Source organism: Melospiza georgiana, chromosome 4, assembly GCF_028018845.1.
Source record: "Melospiza georgiana isolate bMelGeo1 chromosome 4, bMelGeo1.pri, whole genome shotgun sequence".
Lineage (NCBI taxonomy): Eukaryota > Metazoa > Chordata > Aves > Passeriformes > Passerellidae > Melospiza > Melospiza georgiana.
Window position 1 is genome coordinate 3,970,390 of NC_080433.1, and position 10,215 is coordinate 3,980,604.

Consider the following 10,215-nt stretch of genomic DNA (forward strand, 5'->3'; position numbering starts at 1 on the left):
CCTAGACAGTAAGCCTTTTGAATTTCCTAAGACTCCAAAGATGCTGAGTCTCAAAGAAAAAGCCACAAGTAGTGAAACAGAAAGTAATCTCCCTAGAGTAAGAAGTGAGTGCTGAGCAGCAGACTTTAAGGCAGGAAATCCATATGCCAAACCTTGAAACCCCAGACAACGAAAGAACTCTGAACCTTCTTAGGCATGGCAGGGTAGTGCCAGCTGTGGGTTTATAATTATGGACTGTTCGCCAGACCCCTCTATGCTCTTATTGCCAATGGAAACTCAGATCTCCAGTAGACAAAAGACGCCACACGGGCCTTTCGCCAGCTAGAGAGTGCCCCCATGTCAGCTCCAGCTTTGAAACTTCCAGATGTAAGTCCACAGTGCTAAAAGTAAAGGGTGGCCGCTGGCTTTCAACACAGAAGTTTCTGAAATACCAAGCCATCATAGTAGAGCAGAATGATGTAGAGATCGTAGTGACTAATATTGTCAACCCAGCTTCTTTTCTCGGCAGAAATCAAGGAGAAGAAGTACACCATGATTGCCTAGAGACCATTGAAGCTACCTACTCCAGCCGCCCAGACCTAAAGGACACTCCTGAGAAGCGACATGCTGGGCATGCAGTGACCACCTACAGAGAAGTAATCGAGTCTGGACCCTTACCAACAAGTACCTCTGCACAGAAAGCTGAAATAATTGCCCTGACCCGTGCCCTAGAAAAAGCAAAAGAGAAGAGAACAACCATCTACGCAGACTCAAAGTATGCATTTGGAGTCATACATGCACATAGAGCCATCTGAAAAGAGAGGAGACTACTGACCTCACAAAGAAAGAGGAGACAATCCAGCTGCTAGAAGCAGTTCAGCTACCTAGAAAAGCATATTAAGGCACATCAGAGAGTGAACTTAAAATTAGAAGAAAGAAATGAGCTAGCAAATAGAGAAGCAAAAAAAGCAGCAAAGGGTGAAATACAAATTTTCCTTGAAAGTAAGCCATAATACAATAATACTAATCAAAAAAGACGTACAACTGCAAGGGGTGGGCTACCATTGAAAGAGAGCTAGTAATCCCTTCCCATTTTCGTAGTTACTAGTGAAAGAAGGGCACTAGAAAGCACACTAGAGCCTAACTACTTAAAAGCCTTTTATAGAGTGTGGCTCCTTTTTTGTAATGACCAAAGCTGTGAGTGATACAGAGTGCATTGAAATGAAGTGTTGACTTTGAAGCAGTAATTTCCACAAGCTTTCTAGAACACACATCTGATTGAAACAATCGTCGTATCGTTGTCAGGAATTTATATGCCACTATCACTCAGGTAAGCCGACAATGTGATCCTTGCCTCCAGACTAACCCCAAAATACCCCCCCAGCCAAAACTCGGTCAGACTAAGAGAAGCCATGAGCCTGTACAGCAGTGGCAAATTAACTTTTCAAAACTCCCAAGGAAAGGGGGGTATCAGTATTTACTAGTATTGATAGATACATTTTCAGAGTAGCCAGAAACATTCCCCACCAGAACTGTCAAAGCTCAAGAAGTGACCAGATTATTTTTACAAGAAATAATACCACGCTTCAGAGTTCCAGCCACGATATCCTCAGATAAAGAATCACATTTCATTTCCAAAATAGTGCAACAGATTAGTAGCCATCTGGGCATAGATCAGGAACTTCACACCCCATACCGCCCCCAATTTGCTGATTAAGCAGCAAATCATAAGACTGAGGCAAGAAGTTAATCTACCCTAGCCCAAGCTCTTCCACTAGCACTATTGCAAATTCAGACTAAACCTTGAGCTAAAAGAATGCTGAATCCTTTTAGAATGCCTTATAGAAGCCCATATAGAATACAAAGAGAATGTCCAAAATGTCCACCTACATGGTGGCATTAAGCAAACAACTCAGAGTAATTGAAAAACATGTAGCTAGAACTCAGAGCAGAGAGTTAGATAGCCTAGAGATGATGTATATGTTAAGTCTCTTACAGAGAAGACTTCAGAACCACAGTGAGAGAGACCACTGCAAGTACTTCTCACCACCTTCACTGCAATCAAAATCAAAGAGCAGAGTGCCTGGATCCATCAATCTTAAGTGAAGAAGGCCCAGAAGCCCCTTCAAGAGTGACACCAAGAGACAATAAACTGAGACTAAAACTTACTCGGGCAAAATGACTATATTGCGGTCGAGAGTAGTTCATACTTTAGTTTACAAGATTGTTTTGTATAGAATTATAACTAAAATTTTAAAACTAAAATGTACCTCTACCCAAAGCAATGCTGAATGGCCTTAGTCCCAAGCATTTAATCAGTATACTAAATCCATGAGAAAACCTTCTGAGATAAAAAATTTAAACATATCTACTGTAGTAATCCATGAGAATCAAGTATGTGAAGAGCAAGAATAGCAAGAACAAGAACTGTGAACACTTCAAAGAATCTGAAGAGAAGAAATCAAAGTGCTGAGTCATCAATAAGAAGGCTTATGAAAGACCAGATGTAATTAGTGTCTGAACCTCCCCTAGTGTATATGAACACCAAGAAGTCTGTGATAACCTAAGTAAATCAGACTGTTAGTGTGATTTCACCTTGATACAGCCTGTAGAAGTGACCTGCCTTTGAGCTCGAATTACTATCAGACTTTCATTTGAACTCAAAGTAGACTCTGCACTTTTTACCACAACAAAGCCTTATACACCCCATACTAGTTCAGACTCTACCCAAACTCCAAACTTGAACCTAACGTAGTAAAGAATGTGACTGAACAACAGCTATTATTCAATCCAGAATAGTCTCTCAAATGTGTAGAGTTGATAATGCAAATTAACATCTCAAAAATCCAACCAGCCTGCTCCTCCTTCCTAAAAACTTCCTTTGAAGGCTAGACAACATAGTTACAAAAACAAGCATATCTCAAGAGCAGAACAAGAAAAGAAAGAGCCGACTCTCCTAATGCCTAAAACCAAGAACACCAAGAAATCAGTTTCCTTAAGTCATTTCCTAAACTAGTTAGCTGAACACTCAAGCAATAGCTAGTAAAAGGTGCTGAACTGCAAGTAGTAAATGAACCCAAGCAAAGAAAGTGATTTTCTTTATTTATAGCTATCCCTTTTCCTACTGAGATCTAGATCAGTGATTGTCCCAGTCTGAAGCAGTTGGATTCTGCTTAAAAGAAGTAGAGAGAAAGACCCTCCCTCAGAGCTCAGCAGCAAGCTGTAAGATTTTGAGCATCACTTTTGTGCTGAGTGTTTCAAGTAGCAGAAACCCGATCCCAGTTTCTTCTGAAGCACTACAATGAATTTAAGCTCTTCTCTCAAACTTCCCCTTCATTAAGCAAAAGGCAAAGTGAGTGAAGTTTCGTAGACCAGGAGAGACATTCCTGCTTGCCACACATCTGAGAAATCAGGTGCTTTTGGAGGGAGAAAGAGATTCCCTAAAGTCTCTACATTTCAGAACAAACATCTGCCTCAAATATGACCTAAACCTCTGTCAGATACACTTGTGAAGTGTGTCTGAATTTGCAGTGTGAGCCCAGCACATCCCTCTGGCAGGGAGGGATGGTCATAGACAGAAAGCAGTTCCTGTTCCCCATAACAAACTGGCATATTAGAGACAAGATTAAGAGTTTTAAATAGAATTGATTCAGAAATACTGGTGAATAAACTAGCCACTGCAACAAATAACCTAACAAAATTGAAGCAGTCTTTATAGTAATCTCTATTGGCATTAGGAACTAGCCAGTGACAGATTTCAAAAGTACTGCCAAAGTAAAAAAGTATGAAAAGGCCAGAGACCAAGACCACAAGTTGATAGAAGAAGCACTTAGTATAGTTCAAGATAATGTGTCTTTAGCTTTCAGTTGTATACAAACACAGTTATAGATACAAGCAACAGCAACTCTGATCATATGAAAAAAGAGTGAAAGTAATTTTCCAGCTGAAATTCAAGAAATTGTGTGAGATAATGCAATTGATTTTGAAAGGAAGTTCCAATCCTGGTGGACTATGGTAAATTTCACCTATGATCCTGTTTCTAATGTAGCAACTGCCTTTGTGCTTACCATACGTAATGCCACTGTTTATGTTATCCATCCCATCATTGCCCTAGGATTAAACCATGAAAAAACAATACTCTGTCCTTCAGAACATAGAGTGTGGGCACGAAAGATGAATGGAAAGTGGCAGACAGTAAACTTAGAATCCTGCATTACTAGATAACAGATAAGATTCATTTGTGAAAGCAATACTATTAATGCTCAAGATGTGTGTTTAGACACTGAACAGAGTATTTGTCACTTTGAAATTCATCCAGTCACTGACCAGAAAATCCAGAAAATTGTACTCGTATATACTAAAAAAAAGTGTGTGTGTCTGAAGACTGCCTGTGCTGCTGTACAAATTGATAGCTATGATGTTATTCTGTCTAGTAGAAACCATTCTAATTTCTGTATTTGTAATTTTGTTAAAATTATTGAGTGTGATTTTTCATATTTGGTACCAGTAACATCCCACCAGCTGATTAAAGCCAATTACACACTGTATCACAGACTACCACCTACCCCTATTGAGATGAACCTTACACTAGTGAAACAATTAATTAAGCACCAAGACCTATTGGAAGGCTTGAGAGAAATCCAAGAAAGAAGAAAGAAAACCTTAATTACTGTCCAACATGATACAAAAGAGATAACCAGAGTTCTACAAAAAATAAAACAAAATATAGATCATCACTAGTGAAATGTGATCTTTGAGTAGTCACCAACTGCAAATAGAATCTTTAATAAGTTGTGCCACCCCATTATAGTTTTAGTAATATTAGTTAAAATAAGCTTAAGATTATCTATTATATTGTTAATTTAAAACTAGAGAATGCTACAACGAATAGCTGTACTAACATCTTTGTCAAACGTACATAGTGAAGCACTAAAAGACACTTACTGTCGTGAAAGTTTTCATTAAGTAAAAGAATTTACTTATTTCCTAGGAAAGGGAGGAATGAGACAGAGTAAAGATCCATTCTAAATTAAGTGAAGTGTCTAAGAAAAGTGAAAAGTCTGTGAAGCCAAAGCTGAAAGAAAAAGCATGCCAAGACAGCAAAGAGACAGAGAAAGAAAAACAAAAAAGACCACAAGGTCGATTTGCCCCCGACTTAGAAATTCCTTTGATAAAGAAGAACTAGTGCTAAATGTCAGGCATAATGAATATGTATGAACTTATTGTAAAACTGTATGCATATGCATTTAGAAAAGAAATAAAAGAAGACCCGAAGTCTTCAGAAGCACGCTTGCCTTTTTAAGAGACTTGCGTCCGGCGCGCGTCGTAATAAAAACATACCGAGCTTTACAACTTTTACAAAGTTGTGAAGTTTCTTCTTTTCTCCACAAAACAGAGGTCTTCTGTTAGTGAGGATAAAGCCATACTGCATTTGGTTTTGATGGAAGCACGTGTGCAGTTTCTCTGAATCACAGCTGAGCTTCTGAAGGATGGACAGCTTGATTAAAAAAACAAACAAAAACAAGAAACATGAGGGTGAAGCTGCCAGTTTTGGAAAAGGTTTCTCTTCCCTAAATTGTCTGGGTGTGACATGCTTCAGTGAAAATTTTGCAAATGCCAGTGGAAAACTGGAGATTACCAAGGAAGTGTCACACTTTATGTAGTTTTTCTTCAGCCATTTCCACAGAAATTATTTCCTGTTAGTAACCAGAAAATTAACAGGGATAGACTATAGAAGAAAAGAGATTTAAACTATCTGTGGTATTCTATCATAATTGTTACATGCTGGGCATTTTTTTCTCCTTTATAACTCCTCAATGAATTAAATATTAACAGGCAAGCTAAGGAACAGATGTGACACATTTTTAACTGCTGCTGTGGCTGTATCCATCAGTCTGCCACCTTTCTCCTGATAAATCTCCCTTTGCCCTTTCCATGAGAGATTTTGTGCAGCTTTGTGATGCAGGTGACAAATCCTCCTGCAGGCCTTGCCAGGAGATTACTGCTCAAATCCAAATGCAACAGGGCATGGAGAACAAGTAAGATTTCTGAAGCAACTGCTGTGGGTAAAATGCTCTGCTCAGCCTGGGGCTACTTCATGCTCCACAGTATTTACTGTTTTCAGGAGTGAAACTCTCTAGGTCCTTCAGAGGGCTTTGGCATGAGCTTTTCCTATTACACTGTTAAATGTGGAAGATGATTTGATAGTGAAGCAAAGGCAGTAAATACTGTTTTTACGACAGTCGCGCTTTACGGCACCTTTTACGACAGTCGCGCTTTACGGCTGTCTTTACGACAGACGCACTTTACGGCACCTTTTACGACAGTCGCGCTTTACGGCACCTTTTACGACAGTGCTGCTTTACGGTACCTTTTACGACAGTCGCGCTTTACGGCACCTTTCACGACAGTCGCGCTTTACGGCACCTTTTACGACAGTGCTGCTTTACGACACCTTTTACGACAGTCGCGCTTTACGGCACCTTTTACGACAGTCGCGCTTTACGGCAGTCTTTACGACAGTCGCGCTTTACGGCACCTTTTACGACAGTCGCGCTTTAAGGCGCCTTTTACAACAGTCGCGCTTTACGGCAGTCTTTACGACAGTCGCGCTTTACGGCACCTTTTACGACAGTGCTGCTTTACGACACCTTTTACGACAGTCGCGCTTTACGGCACCTTTTGCGACAGTTGCGCTTTACGGCAGCTTTTACGACAGTATTGCTTTACGGCACCTTTTACGACAGTCGCGCTTTACGGCACCTTTTACGACAGTATTGCTTTACGGCACCTTTTACGACAGTCGCGCTTTACGGCACCTTTTGCGACAGTTGCGCTTTACGGCTGTCTTTACGACAGTCGCGCTTTACGGCGCCTTTTACTCCTGAAAAATCTGTCTGAAAGTCTTGGAACCCAATTCTTCACCTTTTTCCAGGATGTTTGGAGATATGTAACTGCCTGAACCCTGCAGTCATCTGGGCTGGTAAAATTTATTATATTGCCTGGAAAGAAATCCCAAACTTTTTATCCTTTCCTTAGTAAATACTGGGTCTGTTCTTTTGAGGTGAAGGGATTTACCTGCCATCATCTGCTTCAATTTCTTGCTTGGCCTAACTATTAAATTCCACAACTATTTTAATGATGAACCCAGAGATGGGGGATGTTTTCTGCAGTTCTCCATCCAGCTCAATCTTTCATGCAGCCATTTGTTTTCAGGTAGCAAACCTCAGCACAGGTGAGTAACAGCCACTAAGCTTTTATCAGAAAAGGTGAGTTTTTATCCAGGAATAAATGGAAAGCACAGTCAGTTGTACTGGGATGAATGGTGACTTCAGGTGGCTCATCATTGCTACTAACACAGATTGAAGACCTGTAAGTCAGCATTTGCACCTCTTAAAGGTCAGAAAAAATGGTTGTGGTTTGTGAGAGGAATTAGCCAGACTGGCTTTGGAAATAGGCCAGTTTGCTGAATGATTCTATGGGAAAAAAAAAAAAAAAAAAAAAAGAGCAGATTCTGCAAGCAACAGACTCAAAGCAGAGCAAGGTAGAGTGAGAGCAGAGAGACCCAGCAAGGGCAGAAGGCACCCAGGCACAGATAAAAACTGGGATTTATGAGGTAAAAAACCATAACTAGCATTATAATTTAGATGATCAACATGAGATGTTATCAACAGAATTAGGAGTGGCAATAAAGGACAGGAGGTGCTGTGAAAACTCAGTGGGTATCTGGCAAATGGTGGAGGGGGGAAAAAAAGAAGAAAAAAGGCATCTTGAGAATTAAGGATATCTGTTGCTCCTTGATTTTCCTCCATTGATCAGCAGAGTTTTGCTGCTCAGGTAAGTCCCTCTGTTTCAGCAGAGAGCTGGGAGGAAAAGAGCCTGTCACATAGCTCAGGCCACCACAGACAAGATTATAAAGATTATTTTTATTCAATATCACAAGGTCACAAGTACAGAAATGGAGTTGCCATGGAGTAAACCACAAACACAGCTATAGCCTTCTTAGGTCTAGGTTTAACAAGGGCTTTTTGAAATCCTGTCAGTGCTTTTAAAACTCTGCACAAACTCATTTGGTCTGGAGAACTGTCCTTTGCTTAAATTGGTCTCTCAGCCAGCTTGAAGAAAAGGCAACACTGTGATCTCACTGCAGCCCTTCCCAGTTCAAAGCAGTTGTAAACATCCATGTAACTCACAGAAATAAGCAAGCTTTGTGTTTTAGTCAACTTTTCTGCTGTTAATCATTCTTACACCAGTCCTGTATTCAAGGGAATAATGTTTCATACGGACCTACCCAGGGAGGGTGTGGGGGTGGCTCTAGCAGCTACCTAAACTCTGTTAATCAGCATATTGCTTATGCATCCTTAAAATTATGGTAATGGAGGTTGTGAACTCACATTGTGCACCCACAAGGGCCCTTCCCAACCTCCACAGCAGCACCCAGCTCTGCTGCAGGGCAGAGGTTTGGGGAACCCTGAGTTATACCACCCCCTTAAAATTATCTTCAGAAAATTTTCATCCAACCTAATTATCTATAAGGGCCAAACAGGTTTTAATCACTTTTTATTTCCCATAAAAGTGATTAAATTTCACACCTTAAATGGAGCATCATTACCATGTCCATACAGAGCTCAACTCAAGAGAGAGCTGTATGGTCAGTACAGTTGTCAGAGTTCCTCCTTTAGTCAGTGTGGAGTCAATAAGAGATCTGGAGAGTGATTCACCTCCTCTTCTGAACATCTACCTCCACCAGATGAGTCACTCTTATCTTCTCTCCCTTCCATCTGCACACAACTGTTAAACCAGCACAACAGCTCTTTTAGGTAGCCCCAGCTGGATGAGGCAGATCCATACTGGGTTTAAAAATGGAATTTAAATTGATTGTTTAGTGACTGAGAACAGTCTTTTCTGCCAAACATCCTGGATATGGGTCATCATGGCTCATATTAACTATTCCTTTATTTGATGCTGAGATAAATATGTGAGGAACATGAAAAACTCTTGGATATATTTAGTTTCCATGTAGTGAGTACTGCTGCAATGTTCTTAACACACCAATGTCTAGACTGGGTTCCTTAATACTTCCTCATGCAAATACAGCTGAATAGTACAGATAACTTCCTTCCTATTCTTATTTGCAATCATCATTCCATTGGCGTGAGCAAAAACAAAAATTGAGGAACTGAAGTGTATTATTGCATGGCCATATTTGCTCCTTCTCCTTTTTCTTACCAAGAAGTTACAGTGAGTCAACTTTATTTAATCCTGTAAAGTGCACCCTGCAGTGAGCTTCTTACCCAAGATACCATTTCTTTGCTTTAGTCCAGTAATATTTTTATATTATCTATAAAGTTATGGAAATATAATCTAGATGAATTATTAGGTGAGTATGAAATTAATTGGAAAATCTCCAAAAAGAAAAGCACCCTTAAAATGGTTCAAAACTGTGTCAAATGGAAGGTCATACTGAGAGGCTTTAACTTCCAGAAGAGAAGGATGCACTCAAAGGTAGTGCCCAGGTGAGACTTTGGTTATTCAGCATTTCCAGCAGTTCCCTGGATGATGAAGACCAGCTGGCAACGTCACAAACAAAAAACTTAAATCTAACCCTGAACTGCACAGCACATGCAAAGAAATCTCTTGGTTTGTGCTGTGACAGTGAAGCCATGGACAGGGTGCTACTTGTGGGCACTGCACCCTGAGAAAAGCATGGAGCAGCAATGGGAATGAAAAATGTTGTCATCATTTTGCAAAGGTTTCATATTGTTGTCTCCTTAGTGCAAGAGCTTCATACCTCCTTGATGTTTCTCATAGACAGCACCTCCAAGCACTCTTTCTTCCTCTCACAGCAGCCAACTGACTCCAATTCCCCTCAAACAACCAAGCCACTCTTTTATAACACTCTTCTTCTTATTGGCTACAGCTGTGGCCAGGTAAAGTCAGGCCTGCTCCTAATCTTTAATAATTAACCCAGCTGCAACTCTTTAGGGGGTAAGGTTACTTTCTGTACTATCTTTATTTACTTATATTCTATCCCCCTACTAAGAAAGGGTCTAGAAAACCTTTTCCAAAAGAAAGAACCAAAGAACTTGAAGCTGTCAGGAATGATGATGGAGAAGGGGACAAGGTAAGAGCCTTAGCAGTGGTAGTGATGGAGCTCCTCTAGGCATGGACCAGATGAGCCCTCAAATCTTCCAGCACTGGAGTCTAGGGACCATTTAAATAGGGCACATCCCCTCT